Genomic DNA, 17,992 nt, shown 5'->3' on the forward strand with positions numbered 1-17,992 from the left:
ATGTAAGCGGTTGTGCAGTGTTTCGACGGTTTATTCATAAAGTTTTAATTTTAATAGTGGGTTGCACTGAATTTTGTTTGACCCTTGGCTGTGCAGTCCTCTCTATTTCAATGTTTCTACCTAAGCATGTGTGGGTTTCTCCTGCCATTTTTCTGCCACAGTAGAAAACCATCCATGTAGGTTAATTGGTCATTGTAATTGGAGATTCTGGTTCTGTGCAAGTTTGTCCTGGAAGATTTGCACATGGACTGCAGGGATAGGCTCACCCTGTAACCATGAACAGGTCAAAGGAGGTGCAGAAAATTCCTGAATATGTTTTTTTATAATTTGTGCTTCAATGTTCGTTAATGGATGAGGAAGTTACAAATGACATCCATACTTCAAACTAGGGTGTGTTGGGGTTCTAGTCAGAATTTAAATTCTTTGGCAAATTAAAAGGAAAAATCGCTAATGAGACTTTGTTCTTATTACAAAAGCCCAAAGCAAGAGCTGGAGCTTTAAACTTCCTGTTGAAAGCAGCATAATTTTAAGATGAAGTAAATGAGCTGAGCCTGTGACATAACATTGCCTTTCAAATCTGAACGGCTCACTGACTGAGATATTTTCAAATGCAGGCAGCAGCCCCAAACAAACAACAGGATTGTGTAATATAAAAGTGTTTGTTTCACAGCCCCCCTAACAAATGCTCTGAAGCAATGAAAAGTGATTATATGTCATACATCTCCTCTAATCTCAAATTTCCTGAAACGGCAGGGAAAGGTCAGAGCAAGGGCAAGTGGCAATGACTTGCACTTTAGCACCAATAAATTTCCGAGACACTTTAAAAGAATTAGAACAGCCTTGACAGCTAACTCTTTCTAAAAGCCTTACACCAAATGTGAAACTGTATTAGTTTGTATTGAAGCTGCGTTGGAGGCTGTTCATCTGTTTTGCCATTAGCTAAATTGCACAAAATCAAATTAATGCACAATGTAAACTATGCGCAAGCTGAGTGTAAGTACCTCTTGTAAATCCCTTTGTCAGAACAGTGAGTGTTCTTAGTGCTCTGAAAATGAAGTGTCGTGCTTTAAATTGCCACATTGTTTATCAGTCATTGATCAAATAAGTAAGAACATTGGAAGCATAGGTTATTGGCTGGTGCATTTATGCTGCATTTCCAAATTAAGTTTAAATAAGGACTAATTGGTGCATTGAAGCTTAAATGCCCTCATGTGGAATCCTTGGAACAGTAAGTAGCATCATAAATATAACTGCACTTCAAACCCCACAAGAAAAGACCATGAAGTGACATACAGTGACTTGCTAAATTAATTAGGCCTTGACCTTTTTCACATTCGGTCAAATTACAACCATAAACATCAATGTAGACACATAAATAGACACAGTGAAAGACCAAAATCTGGATTTTCACAGACACTCTTAACCCAATCTGACTTTATTTTAAAAGAAGAATGGACAAAAAGTTTTAGTCCCTAGACGTGTAAACCTGGTAGATACACATGCCCTAAAACACCTTTAACTGCATTGAAGGTGGTGGGTATCCAATTCTGATTCCTTGTTTCAATTCTGGTTCCTATAGATTTTCGATTCTGAATCTTTAAAGAGACAGTAAATTAGCTTAGCCCTATTGCTGTTATTACTTAGCTAACCTAAATGTTATTGAGTCCATATCTGAAAAGGGATGCAACCTTGCTGTATATGCTGTAACCTTTCTGTGGCACTCTTCAATTTGTTGTACCGGCATCTTTCCCTTGGGCGGAGTACAGAGTAACACATTGCAGAGTCTGGTCAACTACATTAGCAATTTCTGGTAGTTTGTCTGTATGAAAAAATACACAGGTTTATGTTAGCTAGGCATTTGCATTTGAGTGTACCTACTGTTTAGGCTGAGTATAACTTGTAAGCTGCAACAGTGTTGGTATAAAATGTATTTTATTGTTTTACTTACCTGATTCTGACTGCACAACACTCTGTAAATGGTTGCGCACACACTTCCCGCGGATTCTTCTTCATTGTCGTTTGGAGGTTTCTTCTTCCGGTCGGCGGACAGGGTATTGAAACTAGGAATCGAGCGTTTTGAACAATCCCAGGAGAATCAGAATATGAATAGTTTTTAGAGACTCGATGCCCAACCCTGATGGTGGAGTGGGGGTTTTAGATGTTGAAAACCATGTGTCCTTAGCCCCTTTTCCATCAAAATCCCCTGGATTTAAAGCTTCAGGATTTGTTTACCCAGGCAATCATTCTTATTCCATTGCCATGTACCATTTATTTAAATCAGCCTAATGACGTATGGGGAAGTTGGAAGAAAATTGCACTACACCTTCATTCCAGCAATCATTATTTTACATTTAATTTTTACCTGCCTGCATCAGGCCAGAGCTGCTGCTCTGCAACTACCTGATTTATTTACAATCACTACTACACACTGACTAACACACTTATTTTTTCTTTTTTCATCAGATGAACTCATATAGATAACTACATAAAATGTTCTTAGTAAACATTTTATTTATTAGAATAAAATAACCAATAATCAGTTCTGAAGTACAGGGAATGGATAACTTGACTGTCTAATCATAAACAAATATTTGTATAATGTAGAAGATGCGTAGACATGACTCTTCATGTAAACAGGACATGAAGAGATTCACTGAGCTTCTGGGAAACTGCATCCAAACCTGGAACTGTGGTCTCTCTTCCTGTAGAGCTGTCTGCATAAAACTATGTAAAATACAAAATATTAGCTAAATAAATATATATAAGAGTGTAATAAATATAAGAGTTCATACTCCACTAATTTAGTTTTACATTAAAAGACTATCATATGTAGATGGAAAATTTAAAGTGCTCATTTAAACATTTGTCTTACAGAAGTGTGGTGAAACAGTTTATAAAATATTTTGTTTTCTGGTACCAGCGGTTATTCACCACATACCTACTAAAGGCTTTATACTCACTTTCAGCCGCCTTAAATGAATAACAGGTAGCGGGGAAATCACAGAGTGCAGCAGCCTGGTTAGCTCAGCAGCTAACTCTGCTCTGCTGCTCTGAAAACTCTGAAAAAACATTTCAAAGTAGGCTCATTCTTGATGAACTGACTGCACTGGTAAAGTTTTGATGTATACTTTCTAGTTTAAAACCATCTTAAAACTACTTGCTGTGACAAATTAATGGTATATAAAGGATTAATTTGTATACCAATCTCCCCATTACTGCAGCACAACCCTGCCCCTTTAACAATGCCGGGGAAATCTGTAAAGACCTACTTCAGGGTTGGAGCATTTACCTGTGAAAGTAAAGCCCCGGGAAACTTAAATTAGGGTAAATTTGTATCAAAACATGACCTGGGCTTTAAAAAGCCTGGGGCTTTCTACAAGCAATGGAAAAAAGGCTCTTTTCCCTCCACTTTACAGTATGGTACTTTATTCTAGATATGTTTGTATTTGTATTGTACGTAGGCATTGTTATATACTGCATTGTGAAGACCAGGACTTGGAGTGGACTTGTTAAGTAAGAACATGATTGAGACTCATTGAGCAACAAACGTTTCATAGGAGAAATTAAGGAACTACTCATTAGATTAAGGACTAATTATGGTTTGAAAATGCTTAAATGCACTGAAACAACTAACAGAGACAGAGGGAGGTTTTTCACAAAAAACATAGCCACATGGGATATAATTCAGCTTCAGAAACTACGCTGGTATTTGAATGATGATCCTATTGATCATCACGATGGTCACTGTACCATTTGTGGTAATGAGTCATGATGAACATAATAGGGCATCAGTGTTAATCACTTCCGAGAGGGAGATGAGACGGAGAGCTCAAAAGAGGACCAGGATACTAAATCGTGAAAAGCAGAGGTAGGCGCTCAGGAAAGGAGAAAAAAAAGAGGGGGGCTGGGATATTTTTTAGGCGTCCCGTCATTATTGGTAAGGCAGAGTTAGAGTCAGAGTGTGTGCGTGTGTGTGAGAGAGAGAGAAAGGGAGAGAAAGAGAGAGAGACGGCCGATGATGACAGCGGTCGTCCTTCTCTCGGACTCAGCTTTGTGACCGACTGACGGACAGCACCAGCAGCCGAAGAAGAAACTTAAGATACTCACAACGAGATTCGAGACGTGAAGGTAATTTCGATCTCTTTTATTCTAAACCATTATGAACATGCCTGCTTTATATTTGCACCTCGGTCAGGCTGAGTGGAGATGAGACCCAGTTTCTCCCACCATCGCTCGGGTATTTGGGAAGCCTCTCTCCCTGCCTCCTCTTTGCCAGCTGCTTGACACTCACTGGAAATCACGTTTAAATTCTACTTTTTTTATTCTTTCAAGTATGCTGTGGATCCGTGGATATTGTTTTATGTAAATTGAAGCTTTAATGGACCTACTCCGTGCGCATTTACGAGACGTGCCAGCCAGCCTTTATTGCAATAAAAGGAGAAAAATAATAATCGAATTTAACTGTTACATAATTGTATATTCCGGTTTTGCAAAATATGTAAGCGGTGCCAATTCTGCAATGGAAAATGATTGAAATAGGCAGGAGCCCCGTTTGGAAGTCCTTGCTCCAAGACTGTCAACCTGTCCCCTGACGCACACCAACACGCGTTTTGATGTGGGGGAATTTAACCGCCATGATTAGAAAAAAAATGTCCCAGTTGTACAGCGGACAACGATTATTGATCCGTTCGTCGTTTCCACCTGATTTGTACCCCGTTTAGGTTTTGCCCTCGACCACAAGGTGAAGGAGATGGCACTTTTTTCTCTCCCGAGCAAACTAGACAAGCACGATGTTTTTTACGCGTTCCTAGCAGACAGGCGCAAACAGCCCGGGGCGCAAAAATTTTACCTTCGCGCCGTTCGTTTATGCACAAATCTGTCTGCGGTCTACTTAATAACTCCGTGATAACAAATATGTCTCGTCATTAACCAGGTGCGCCTTCAGGTAGTCAGAAGTTGCAATGGCCTTCCCTTGCCAGACTGTCTCATAGCATAATATTTGTATGCATAAATTTAAGGTGCAAGCTTTGATGATTCGACAGTTCCATAGTATGATGCTTTTCATGCATTCATTTAAGATAGTAAAGGACATGTTTTGCTGAGTTGCAATGTTTATTTATTATTAATAGGCACATTTTTCCTCTTTTAAACATCTGTCTCTCATTCATGTCAAAATGTGGGAGAAAATTAGGCAAACCAAATGTTTTTTTGGGGGGGATGGTCAAAAAGACCAGATATATATCTAACATGTTAAATCAACTGATTAGCCTTTGGTATAAGTGTAACTGAAAACAGAAACATACAAGTGAAGCTCCATAAAGTTTCTGAAATTCTGCTTTGGTGGTCGGTTTCGGTGTGTCACCACAAGGTTATAAGAGCTCCACACCATCTGGCCATCCCTTTTACAAAATTTTCTTAAGGCCACTCTGCTAATTGCTTCCATTCATAACACAACCTTATATGTTAGTGATAAGTCTTTGGATTTATAACCACTTGTGCTGGCAATGTGCTTGTGTCTTTGCAGAAATTGTCTTTTTTCCCTGTGCACAAATGTAATAATGTGTGTGTGAGACTTTAAGCATTCACTGCCCCTCCTGAGAAATACATTTGCTTGGATTTATGACCTGCCTTCTCAGGTTATATCGATTATTACAGCCTGCTGTGTACCAGCTATATTTTTGTAAGAGAGAGAAAAGTGGGTCTACCATATCTATATATAAATTCTGGATGTTGTAGGTAGCATAGCAAGCGTTTGAAACAGTCATCTCTGCAGCTGAGGTCAATTCTCCAGTGAAACATCTTTGCTCTTATAGCCCCTTGTTGAACACATTAGGACTGATGTTATACATGAATGGCTTCTACACACACTCACATACACACTTATAATGGGCTTTAAGCAAGTATAATGGCTCCGATTGGTGTGAGAACTGCTTATGTATGTGGAAAGCTCATACAGTAAACATCCCTGGGTGAATACCACAGTTGCATTTGTTTCTGTATATAAGTGCATAATTTGCTTTTGAATGTGATGATCTATGCCTGTCAGTTTCTTTGATTGCATAAGCGCTTGTCTATAATCTTTTGCTTGACCAACCGGGACATTGCGGGAATTCAATTGGTACGAAATATAGAGAGGGAAGAATCTTATTTTTCCTTTCGAGAGTATATGTGCCAATCTGCATGTTAGAATTTATTATTACCTAGATGGGGCATGGAGAGCAAAACAGGTGATGCACAGAAAAGATGAGAAGGTAAAAAATGTGTTAAGGTATAGGAGGAATATTTTGAAAAAGGGAAGATGATTCAATGAAAGCTGGACAGGGGTAAGGTTAAAGAGATAAGAAGAAAGAAAAATGAGTAAAGAATGTGAGGAGGAAGAGGAATAGCAGGTGGATGCGGAAACAGGTTGGAGTCTCTGACTGATTTTGATGATGAAACTGCCCAAGGATTAGAAACTGGAAGGAAAGATGGAGCTGTTGTAGCATGGGAAAGACACACTTGGAATAGATTTTGCAGATCTTAAGGATGGACAGCAGGGTTGGGAAAGGATGACAGATGAAGCAACATAGAAAGAAGAATATGCCAAGAATGGACATACTGTATTAAATGTAATGTGAGTTCAGGGTCAAAAGGTTCTTTAACAAAACTATTCAAGCTGGAAATCCCTGTGGATTTTCTGGAGTAACCGAGATTGCAAAGAGGGTTGATGTCAACTCTAACCCAAACCACTGTTATGCCTGTTAGCTGACAAACAAAATAATCACATAGTCAAGCTTTATAACAGCTTACTGTTTTGCGGGTTGATGGAATGATGTAGCCATGACAGATGGTTTGTCTGACCCGCAGCGACAAATTCACGAAGTGCGCCAAGATGGAACGAACCACTGGACGTTACCCAAGAGAAGTTCTTTCAGTAGCATTGACACTAAAAAACAAAACTGATAAAGCATCATACTCCATCAATGTGAATGGAAGTTGTCTGACACTTTTTGTGTAGCACTCTATATAAACCCTGCTGAGTTCAACTACACACCTCCCTTGTTACCGCAATGCTGATTCCATTATTGAAAGCTCACATGTATGCGGGACATGGCTCACTTGACTGGCGAGGAAGAATGGTTAGAATCAGGTAAGAAAGGAGCTTGTCCTTATGATGGAACGATTTGGGCCAGTAAAGCTTACCATGTTTTTAGAAACTTACTGTCCCAGAACCATTAGCTCCATCATGCCACTTGCATGGTTTAAAGTCCTTTTGACAAGATGATAGAGAAAATGCCAGAGTGGCCAGAGTTTTCTCTGTTTGCTTGAAGCATAGGTCAGTTCAGTGCCACTTCCATGCCTGTAGCTGCACACTGCCAATTAGCTGGCACAATAAGTATGATAGAAGGCTCCTACATTTTTTCCTCACTTTCAAGAAAAACAAATTCAGCTGTTTGGAAATGTTTTCATACAAAACACAGACAGTCATAGTGTGTAATCACCACCAAATGGAATTAACTTGTAAATGAACTAAATTAACTCGAAAAACTGTAGTATTTTCACTCGAGATGATTTCACCATGAGAACCTCATGCGTACAGAAATGCTTTGTGAAAAAGACCAAAGACTGATAGGAAAACAAAATCTAAATATCTCAAACATGTTTCTTTCATTTTTAGCATTTTCTCCAATTCACTTATACACAAGCTTGTTGCTTCTCTTGCCTAAGGTAACGTGTGTTGCTTTGCCAGAGTGACAGATCACTTACTAATACTGTTGCAGAGACTACATTTGCTCTCTTTCCCTTATTGACTCCATCACAGTCTGTCAATGATCTTACAGATGTGGCCCAGCATGGTGATCTCTATTTTGTGAAGGCAAATGTAACATCATGCACATCCACACAGGGGACACGGTAAATTATTAGTAAGTCCCCTATTTCCTTTTGATTCCCTCCTAATGAGAATGAGAGAACCCCTGTGATGATCCCCCTTGGGGCTTTTCTCTTTAGTGGCAATGCTTGTGTGTGTGTTGTAGTCAACAGCAGCGTACCAGTCATTAGCTGTCAATTCAGTGAAATGAATCAGACAATATGGGCTCCCAGGGATCTGTGTGGAGAACAAGGAAATGGCTGCTTATTGCTCAACACATGAACATTCTCTTGGTCTCTCATGCACAGAGATAATGCGGTGGCTCAATTCCCTTTCCAAGCCTTACTAACAGAGAAGGAAATAGGAAGTTTCTGCTATCTAACGTCCCTTCAGATCCTTCTTGTGCTCGCCTCTGTGTGCTTTCCAGAGATGAGGAACACGGAGTGAGCTGTGCAGAGCTCTTTTCCCTCTGGTGTCGGACTTTGGAAACAAGAGCAATAAGGCCTGTGACTGTACAGTGACTTTGCTCAGAGCTGGATCTCAACTATATCAGCTCAAATTACCTACTCAAGGCAAGTGACTGATGAGCCATTTCTCACCCACGCGAGATGCTCCTTTTATACACCAGATAGATGTGTGTGTGTGTGTGTGTAGGGGTAATGTTCTATTCCTTCTTCTCAGTGCCCTTTCATGGTGATCTTGCATTAAAGAAGGGGAAGGCATATGATTGCTGATGCAGACTTTTCAAGAACGGGACATTTGCCAGCAGTTTCACAGCAGGCTTCTCTCAGGAGAAGTGTTGGAATTAGCCTGAACATCCTTCATGCCTTTTTCCCCCCCAACATTTCTCGAATATTGGGCTCTGCCTCCAGCATCCCCAGATGAAATTTAGGGCAACATACCATGTCTCAACATTGCTATGTTGAGACATGAGGCCACCATCTCCCTGGTGGTGAGGGGTCATTTAGAGAAAGTGGTTATGTCTGGTGGGTGCTGCAGTGTTCTTTTTTTTTCTGTGGAAGCCTGCGGGATTGTGTTTCAGACGATGTCACAGTCTGATTGTCACAGACTGAAAGCGTTGTTTACGTGCAGTCGTGCAGCAGTGCAGGTATGTGTGGCCTGCAAATATTCATGCACATACTCAATTGGAAGCTTTCAAACAAGCAAAATGCATTTGCACATACTTTCACATATGCTATTCCTCAGTTTTACTCCCCTTCCACCAGAACTGTAAATGCAAAGACACATTATCTTTCTGCAAACAGCAGGGCACTGTATTACTGCCTGGTTGGACTAGATCTTCTGAACTAGATTGGTGAACGCAAGTCCGAGCTCGATGGTGGATGGCTGTCAGGATGGGCAGAATAAAAGAGGACTCCAGTGAGAAAAACAATTGCACAAAATCTCGCTCCACTGGAGACAAAATACAGAAAAACAGGAGGCTGCCCCAGGCTGCGTGTGTTGGCATTTGTGTGTACATGGATGTTCTATGTATTAACATTTATACCCCACTGTGTAGAAATAAGATGGAAAGAGGGCCAGGGAGACACTGACAGAACGAGAACGAATATAACTGTTGACTGTGCGTGTAGATTTGTAGGTCCCTTGCTTTGCTCCCATCGGCTGTAGTATTAGAGCAGTGAGCTAAAAAGACCCTGTCTCTTACTAGTTTGGATAGAAAGAGTTTACGGCAGGAAATCCCTTTAAAAAGTGAGGCAGAATGTTTTCCTATAGTAGTTACAAAACACCATTGGAAAAATGCAAGTGTTTACTCACATTATTCCTGAGGACAGGACAGTGTTGTTGAGGTTCATCAGTCTGCGCAGGACAGACTTACATTGTTTGGCAGTGTAGTGATTATCTTTCTCTATAATGTTGAAGTGTTACAGTTACTTATTCAGGCAGCGCTCCATTACTGTGGCAGCTTGTCCCATGATAATAAGGCAGGTTCATATGTAATGAATGGATGGCTGAATATAATTTGTGATTGAATACACTTTAGGGCTGTCCTTTTTGTTTTAGTTTTCTTACATGAACTTTATTTACATATAAACATGAACTATAAAGTGATCCATTACCGTGGCACCAGGTTACAGATCTATGCACAGACCTGGCAATAACTTGCATCCTTGCTCATTCAGTTACCAGATTCATCCACCAAAATGGTTTGAGGGTAAAACCAGAGCTGAGGCCAAAGCATGTTCTTGTTGATTCTACAAAACAAACTAAGTAACTAATTAGGTTTTCTACAGCCAGAGAACCTTTCTTGGTCCCAAGTCCCTAAGTCTCTGAAAACATCTAGTTTAGTAAATGTTGGATCCTCCCTCTGTGGTATTCTGAATTTCTTTAAAGGAAGACAAATCACATCATCATTATTAGTATCCCTCCTAAAATATGTCTTAGGATTGCCCTTTTAATTTACAAATGCAGTTATAAACAATTAGAGTTTATGAATGTACCCCCTATCCACATTTCTGATCTCTGATCAGTAATTACATGCAAAACTAAAACTGAGAATTTATTACCACCAAATGGGGATTCTAAATGGCAGTGTTCATAAACATAGTCAGAAGCCCCTTTCAGATCAAAGTATTATTCTGTGATTTGCACACGTTTACTATGGCTTTACTTCTCTCTTCTGGTTCAGCAAAGAATTGATGCTGAGATAGACAGTTTAATGTATTCCATCACCAAACAATGTGGACAACTTTAAACATGGTTATTCACAAATGGCATTGACATAAAGCCTAAATGATCAGATCTCACTTACCCTTGCTATATGCAAATAAACATGTATCCATATCACGAAGTGGGCTGAGAGCTGAGCAACAAACCGGACTCTTGTTTCTTTCAAATTTCTCTGATGGTGGTCTGAGTGAAGTCCCTCTCCATCCATCTTGTTCAGACTTGTATGTGTTGCTGTCCACATGTGATCAAATCATACAGGACAGAGTATTAGGTCTGAACAGCGCCATACTCAATAAAATTTTACAAGCAAGTGGGCTCTGTGCTATGATAAATACATTAAATTGGCTAATGAAACTAAAAAGTAATTGCTGTAATTTCAGGATTGTCTAATATAAAAGTTGGAGCTTCAGCCCTTTAATGCCTTTGCATATTTTTATCACTGCTGGAGAGTAAGTTAAAATTTTGGGATTCAAGCTGCTTCTTCTTTTTTACCAGCACTGAGCAACAAATATATTCACACACTTATCTAATCACCACACAAATTAATCATAATGAAACTAAATTTGACCTTTTTCTTAAATCAAATTAAAAAGCACTAATGAAGACACCTATTAGCTGAAAACAAGTTTTCTCCTTGCAGATACAAAAACTAGTCAGAGACACGTTGATTTGCACTACTGCAGGGAGTGTGGAAGATATGTCGAAATGAGAACGAAGCGTATGGCCATAGCGTGATGTCAAACTTCACCATGCCGCCAAGACCACACCCTCCAGCAAAAAGTGTCTGTGTTTGAAACCAAGTAAGACCACTAGTTATATGTCTTCTGACACATTGTAGTGGATTGGGTCAACAGGGTCAGAGAGGGACCTTTCCAATTAAAAAAAGTGACTTCCTGTTCTCAGGGGTGGGGCATTGATTATGTCAGCGTATGACCACACAGGATCGTCGGGCACCCAATATGGATCACAGTGACTTTGCTATAATTAATTTCTGGCAAAAAGTCCAAGTTTGAGGCCTGGCCCCTTGACATGCTCAAAAAATTGCGATCTTGATAACTTTTAATTCCCCATGCCTTAAGGGGATACTGACCAAATTTGAAGCTGATTGCTCAAAATCCCAATGGGGAATTCGTCAAAGTTCGACATGTATAAAATGTGAAAAATGCAAAACAATTTCCCTTTGACCCAAAATGGCTGACTTCCTGTTAGTTTTAGGACATACCTGTAAGAGACCATTGTTCTTGTTTTGAGGAGTTCTACCTGTGTACCAGATTTCCCTTCTCTACGTTTTACTGGTTGGCATGTTTCAGTTTAGGGGCACTGTACAGTAGTTTGCCCACAAATACAAACATTTTACTAGGGGGACAATTTTTGGCCAAGATTTGGTGATTTCACTTCAGAAAGTGGCTTCATTTTGGAGAAGACTAATAAGAAACGGATGAATTCCAATAGGCCTTCGCAGTGCTTTCCCTGTTTGGCCTAATTAGAAAAACTCACATCAAAAATGTTTATAGCTGTATTGGCAGTAATTTCACTTGGGGCAAGTAAACCTCTCAGAATCATTGTTGTGAATTTAATTTCTTCTCCTTAAGCAGCAAATAAATACTCTTCCACAAGGGAAGCCCGTTTATTTGAAAGATGGAGCCTCTTAAAAGGTTTGCTTTGGAAGAGGCCAAAACACAACCCCCAACATTCCTATAAATCATGAGTCATTGTGGTGGAAGGACAAAGCTGTACAAGTGAGAAACAGACAAAAGAACAGGCATATCAGTCACTCTGCCCAGCTTACATTACTTCCATGTACAGAGATAATGAGGACAGAATCCATGAGGAGGGTCAAATCTCACTGAACGGCACAGAAATCAAGCAAGCTACAATTAAGACTTCAGCAGGTGGACCCTGGTATCATAACAATGAATAGATTAATCTAAAATAGATTCCTTCTGCTCAGACTCCACAATGGAAAAGCAGTTTTCAGTTTTATAGCTTCCTTTGTATTTTATTATATTTGTTCTTGAGCACATATGAAATTGGAGGGAGCAAGTGGAGCTACTATAATAATTTCCATATAGGCTTACACAGTTTACTGCTTTGCAACAAAAAGGTGCCTCTGACTGTGACCAAAACTAAGGAATTAACTTTATCATATTAAAAAAATTTGCTACTTTTCTCAACAATTAATTTTGAAAGCCACAGTGGCTTTTACACGGAATAACCCATTTTTAGGTGCTAAGGCCCTCAAACCATGGTACCACTGGCAGCTCAAGTACCACTGTTGTAGCCCAAATAAATAAGAAACACTATTTTCTATCAAATACTCAATCCTCTACCTGATCATCTATATGGTATATGGTATAAAACCATCTCGCTCAGACACACCCCAGTGGCGGGTAAAGAGTTGGAATTGTAAACATTGAGAGCGCCTTAAACTAGTGGTTCCAACTGTTGAGGCTGAACTCTGCTGGGCTCCACAATGCCTCCGTTGACCTCCAGTTACGAGGGGGGTGAAAAATCTTCCTCCTCAAAAGAGTGATCCATGGTGAAACTACCCTTGTCCTCCTGACCACAGCCCACATTAACCCCCTCCACTCATCCCCACATTGGCCATGCCCCTCTGTGTCTCTTGGTACTGCTCACTTTAGTGACACTTCATTATTTGTCAGGGGGCGGGGCTTTGGTCACATTTTTGTAATAACTGAGTTTAGTTTCGCTTGCCATATCCAGGCCTAGAATCAAGAATTCACTTCAGGAATTCACTAGAAACATTTCATAGAAAATGAAAAGACCTTGAAAAAAGCAACACATTATGCCCCTATCTAAAGATACACAAGAACAGATGAAAATTTAAGTGACCGACATCTATCAGTTTGGAAAAGGTTAAAAAGCAAATTCTAAGTGTTTGTGACATCTTGAGGGCTCATAGACTCTGAGAAAAATATTGTGTGGACTGAAGATAGAAGTTAAAGTTTTTGGAAGGTATTTGTCCTTTGATATCTAAAGTAAAACCAACATTTTAGAAAGAAATCATCTTATCAACAGTCAAACATGACTTGCCATAGTTGATGGAATCATTGATTCTGCTCTCCATCAGAAAACCCTGAAGGACGATGTCCGCCCATCAGTTCTTGACCTTAAGCCCTTGGCACTAGGGCTGAACAGCAGTAACCACAGTAGCAAAACTATGTATGAGCTATTTTCTCATTATTTCATACTTTCGAAAGCAACATATTTACAAAAAACGTTTTATAGTGGGGTGTACAAGAAATACGTATTCAGAAAGAAATAAGTTGTTTTTCTTTTACTATGTCTACTGCTTAGTTCTTTTTTTACTTAAGGCAGCCATATTGGATTTTTAGGCTGACTTTGAAATTCCAACTTCTAAGTATCTTTCTGTAAATTTTTTTAAATTTAGAAATGTCTTCCGAGTAAAAATGAAACACATATTAAAACTGCATTCTTTGATAAATCATGCAGCACGAGTAAATACCAATGTTTTTTTTCAATCTTACTGACAAAACATGTCCATGTCCTGTTACACATTTCAATAGTCTGTCCAGATGGTGTTTTTGAGAAACCCTGGGGTTTACCAGGAGAAAACAAATGTTTTCCCCTGTTTTAATGTTTTATTCAGTCAGTTTCTGTTTTACAGGCTAGAGTAAGTGTTTAGGTGTTTGCTGTGAGTTATAGCTCAGCCACAGATGTGTGGCTGTGGTTGTGGTGGGGGGCCTTGATGGAAGAATACCTACAGCATAAGCTGCCACCCCTGACACAGGAGTCCTCCAGGAATTTTGTAAATCCTATTGTAAATTTGCCTTCTGCATGAAGATAATTGGCTTATTCCTATGTTAAATAGCCAGTCCTGAAGGAAACTGACTGGGTTTAGCATACTCCATGTAGACAATGTTCTATTCCTCTGTGTCTGAGGGACTTACAGGCATATTACATTCTGACTTACTGGAAGAAAATGCAAAACTGAGAGCAGTGGTGCTCAGCATGGAGCTTCCTTGCTGAGGACTGACCTACTGAGGTGTCTCCAGGGGTATGGGTTTGATTCCCACTGGGGGCTCTCCTTTGAAACAAGCCAAAATGGCTCCCTCTGTTTGATGGTAGAGCAGTGGCAACACAGACAGGCTAGTTTAAGAACAATCTGCACTTCCAAGACTTCGGAGCTGCATTTTTCATGGCCACTAATGCCCTCGATTTCTGTTTTTATTTTCATGCTTGAGTCTACACCATAGTGAGGTTTCTATGTAGCATGAATGTGGAGAAAGTGTTGCCCCACCTAAACTATTACCCACACATCAAACACAATCTGGGTCTCTCTTAGAAGAACCCTTTCCTCAGCAGTCTTGCACCTGCAGGAGACACAACATGAAAAATGTGTGCGAACGCATGTGTGTGTGCCTATATACAGATGGACTTGCATGTGGTTGTTTTTACGCATATTTTAACCCCAAAGTAGCAACAGTGACAGCACTTACAGTGGATGGCTCTGTTTCTTGGCCTCTAGGCAACTGTTTAGTGATGAACCAGACATCAGCTGATCCAACAGCTTAGAGACAGAAAAAATCAACGCAACGCTCAAGCTAGAAAATGAGAGGGTTCGGAGATGGATGAATTGCCAGCGGATGTGCAGCTGTTCCTTTCCTCTTCGAGCCTATGTTAGAAGCCAGAAAGTTATCATGCACAATTCTGGGACATGACCGAAAACTGTCTAGTTAGAGAGCATCAGGAAATGGATGAAAGGGAGAAATCCCCACACGTGGAGGGAGGAATGAGACAGAGCTCGAAAAACACTTCTGTGTGTGTCCTGATGGCTGCTAAGTTGAACAAAGACAACAGAGAGACAGTTGCTGTGATGTAGTTTCAAACTGAGTGCTCTGTCAATGTGAAAACATGCTGGACCTACTGTGAAGTGAAATGGTTGAAAGCATCTTTTCAAAGCTTGACTGATGATATTGAGCAGATAAAATGGCAGCACCTCAGGGAGGGTTTTTGGAGCTAAAAATACAGAGACAAAAGTACTCATAATGCCAAATTACATTGATGAATAACATGTTTTTTTCACTTAATGTAATCTGTTTTGTCACGTGTCATGTTGGAGATGGGATCCTTTTTGAGACTTTGTAACAGATGTCACTGCTGCATGTGTTCAGGTGTGTGTGTGTGTTTTCCAGGCTTCCCTCTAATCACAAGGGGCAAGCCACAGAGCAGGAGGTTCATCACCAGTGTAATTAATGTAGTGTAGTTCAGCTGTCATGCATGATATTTCATGGGTGCGATTTACTTGAAAAGGCTTTTTGATGAATGGCCAATTAGAGGCAGACTCCTCATGCCTGGTGGCTGACTGATCTCTTTTTAATGGCACTCCTGTTTCTTTGATAAAACACAAAATGAATCATCAATACCCTGGCCTGGGGGGAGCGTTAAGCTCTGAATTTAATTGTAATTGGGTTTGCATCAGCAGCAGTAGTTGGGGGTCAGTAGCGGCAGTTTTGGGCTGTGGTTCTGTGGTGATGGTGGCCACCCTCAGTTGTACCCTGATTCACACGGCTGCCTCTCTGAAGTCAGTCAGTCAGTCATTTTCTACCGCTTATTCCATAGTGGGTCACGGGCAGTGTTGAGCATGTTACTTAAAAAACGTAATTAGTTAAAGTTACTAGTTACTTCTCCTAAGAAGTAACTGAGTTAGTAACTGAGTTACTCCACTAAAAACGTAGCTAGTTAACAGGGGAAGTAACTATTGCTAAAAAACTACAATGTTTTTTAAGTTTAAATATGTCTACAAATTTAGATTTTTTTCTAAGGTTTCACAAGCCAGTTGCATGAAGTGGAATTACATACATAAGCAGCCTACTGACACTGAACCTTAAATATTGACTTCACATGTACGTTCTTGCCTTTTACCTCAAGAAGAATTAAGTAGCGTCTGTACTTCCACTTTCAATACGTAATCTTTCCCTTCAGACCCGCCATTGTTGCAGCTTATATCTGCTAGTGTGCCTGAGCAGGGCTGCTGTGTGCGTTTGTGGTTTGTGTGTAAATTGAACATTGCCTCTGATTGGCTTACAATGAAAGCTTACTTTACCTTAGCCAATCATTATCACTTATGCGATTGTCTCGCTCCTCGCTACTCCCTTCACCAATGAAAAAAAGCTTAGCTCCTGTGACTGTGAGCCACGACAGATGACAAGAGCTTCAATGAGTAGCTTTAGTTTATAACACTTAATTGTTGGTAATGGCGTGGTAACGCTGAAAAAGTAATTCGTTTGATTACCCATTACTAAAAAAGTAATGAGTACACCGTTATTCGCAACACTGGTCGCGGGGGAGCTGGTGTCTATCACTAGCAGTCTATGGTACAGAGGCAGTGTACACCCTGGACAGGTCACCTGTCCATCCTGGAGCAACAGACAGGACAAACAACCATGCACACACCTGTTCACACCTAGGGGTTATTTAGAGAGACCTGTAACCTAACAGTCATGTTTTTGGACTGTGGGAGGAAGGCGGGGGGACCCGGAGAGAACCCACGAATGTATGGAGAGAACATGCAAACTCCATGGAGAAAGACCCCCTGCGGCGAGTTGAACCCAGGACCTTCTCGCTCCAAGGCAACAGTTCTACCAACTCCACCATCATGCAGCCCACAATTCAATTCAATGAAGTTTATTTATATAATACTAATTCACAAAAAGCACTTTACATGAAACAGATTGGAAGCATCTAGAAATACATTTTCAAATCTGTCTAATTTAGTCCAGTCTTCCAGACAGGTTTGACTTCAATTACATACATTCCAATTTGGTCCTAGGGTATAATACAGTGCAGTCAAATCCAGGTTAGTAATTAGCAGAATGTTAACATTGACTTTGCAGCAGCCCTTCCTCCTGAGCAAGCATGTGGTGACTGTAGAAATGAAAAGGAAATCTCTAGCAAAACCTGGCTTAGTATGAGCGGTCATCTACAGCAAATGACAGGGTTTTAGAGCACAGAATTACTCGTCTAGGACTATTTTCTAAGTTACAGAAAAAGTACACAGAGTTTATGACAGCAGTGGCCTTGTTAGATGATTCGTCTTGGAGAGAAACACAGCTGAACAGGTAGGTGCTGAGCCAGTCGCACCATTTATGTAACACACAGTGCACATTGTCACTGCACTGGATCCATTTCTAAAAGGATTGATATTAAAATTCTGCTATTGGTCTATAAAGCACTGACCGGTCTTTGCACTTATTATGAGTTGCTTGTCAAGTATGAACTGTGTAGACCTCTCAGGTCATCAGACACATAAACACTGTTTTACGTGGTATTTTATGCACCCAAACACCATTGAAACATCAAATTTTATAAATACTGAAAAGTAGTATGCGTACGACTGATTTCATTTTGCACAAAAAAATACACAGCTGCTAAAAAAAGTCACAGTAAGAAGGTTTTAATCTCTTAATGCAA

At 40.1% G+C, this 17,992-nt stretch overlaps 1 protein-coding gene across 3 annotated transcripts in view; it reads left to right on the forward strand.

The window, feature by feature from the left end:
- Positions 1–3,828: 3,828 nt before the first annotated feature.
- Positions 3,829–17,992, forward strand: part of LOC124870076 — a 260,321-nt gene continuing 246,157 nt past the window's right edge. For all 3 annotated transcript variants that reach the window (XM_047368529.1, XM_047368528.1, XM_047368530.1), the window contains exon 1: positions 3,829–4,128. The gene's annotated coding sequence lies outside the window, so the exon portion shown is untranslated. The remainder of the gene's footprint in view (positions 4,129–17,992) is intronic.

This window comes from Girardinichthys multiradiatus, chromosome 6 (genome assembly GCF_021462225.1).
Source record: "Girardinichthys multiradiatus isolate DD_20200921_A chromosome 6, DD_fGirMul_XY1, whole genome shotgun sequence".
NCBI lineage: Eukaryota > Metazoa > Chordata > Actinopteri > Cyprinodontiformes > Goodeidae > Girardinichthys > Girardinichthys multiradiatus.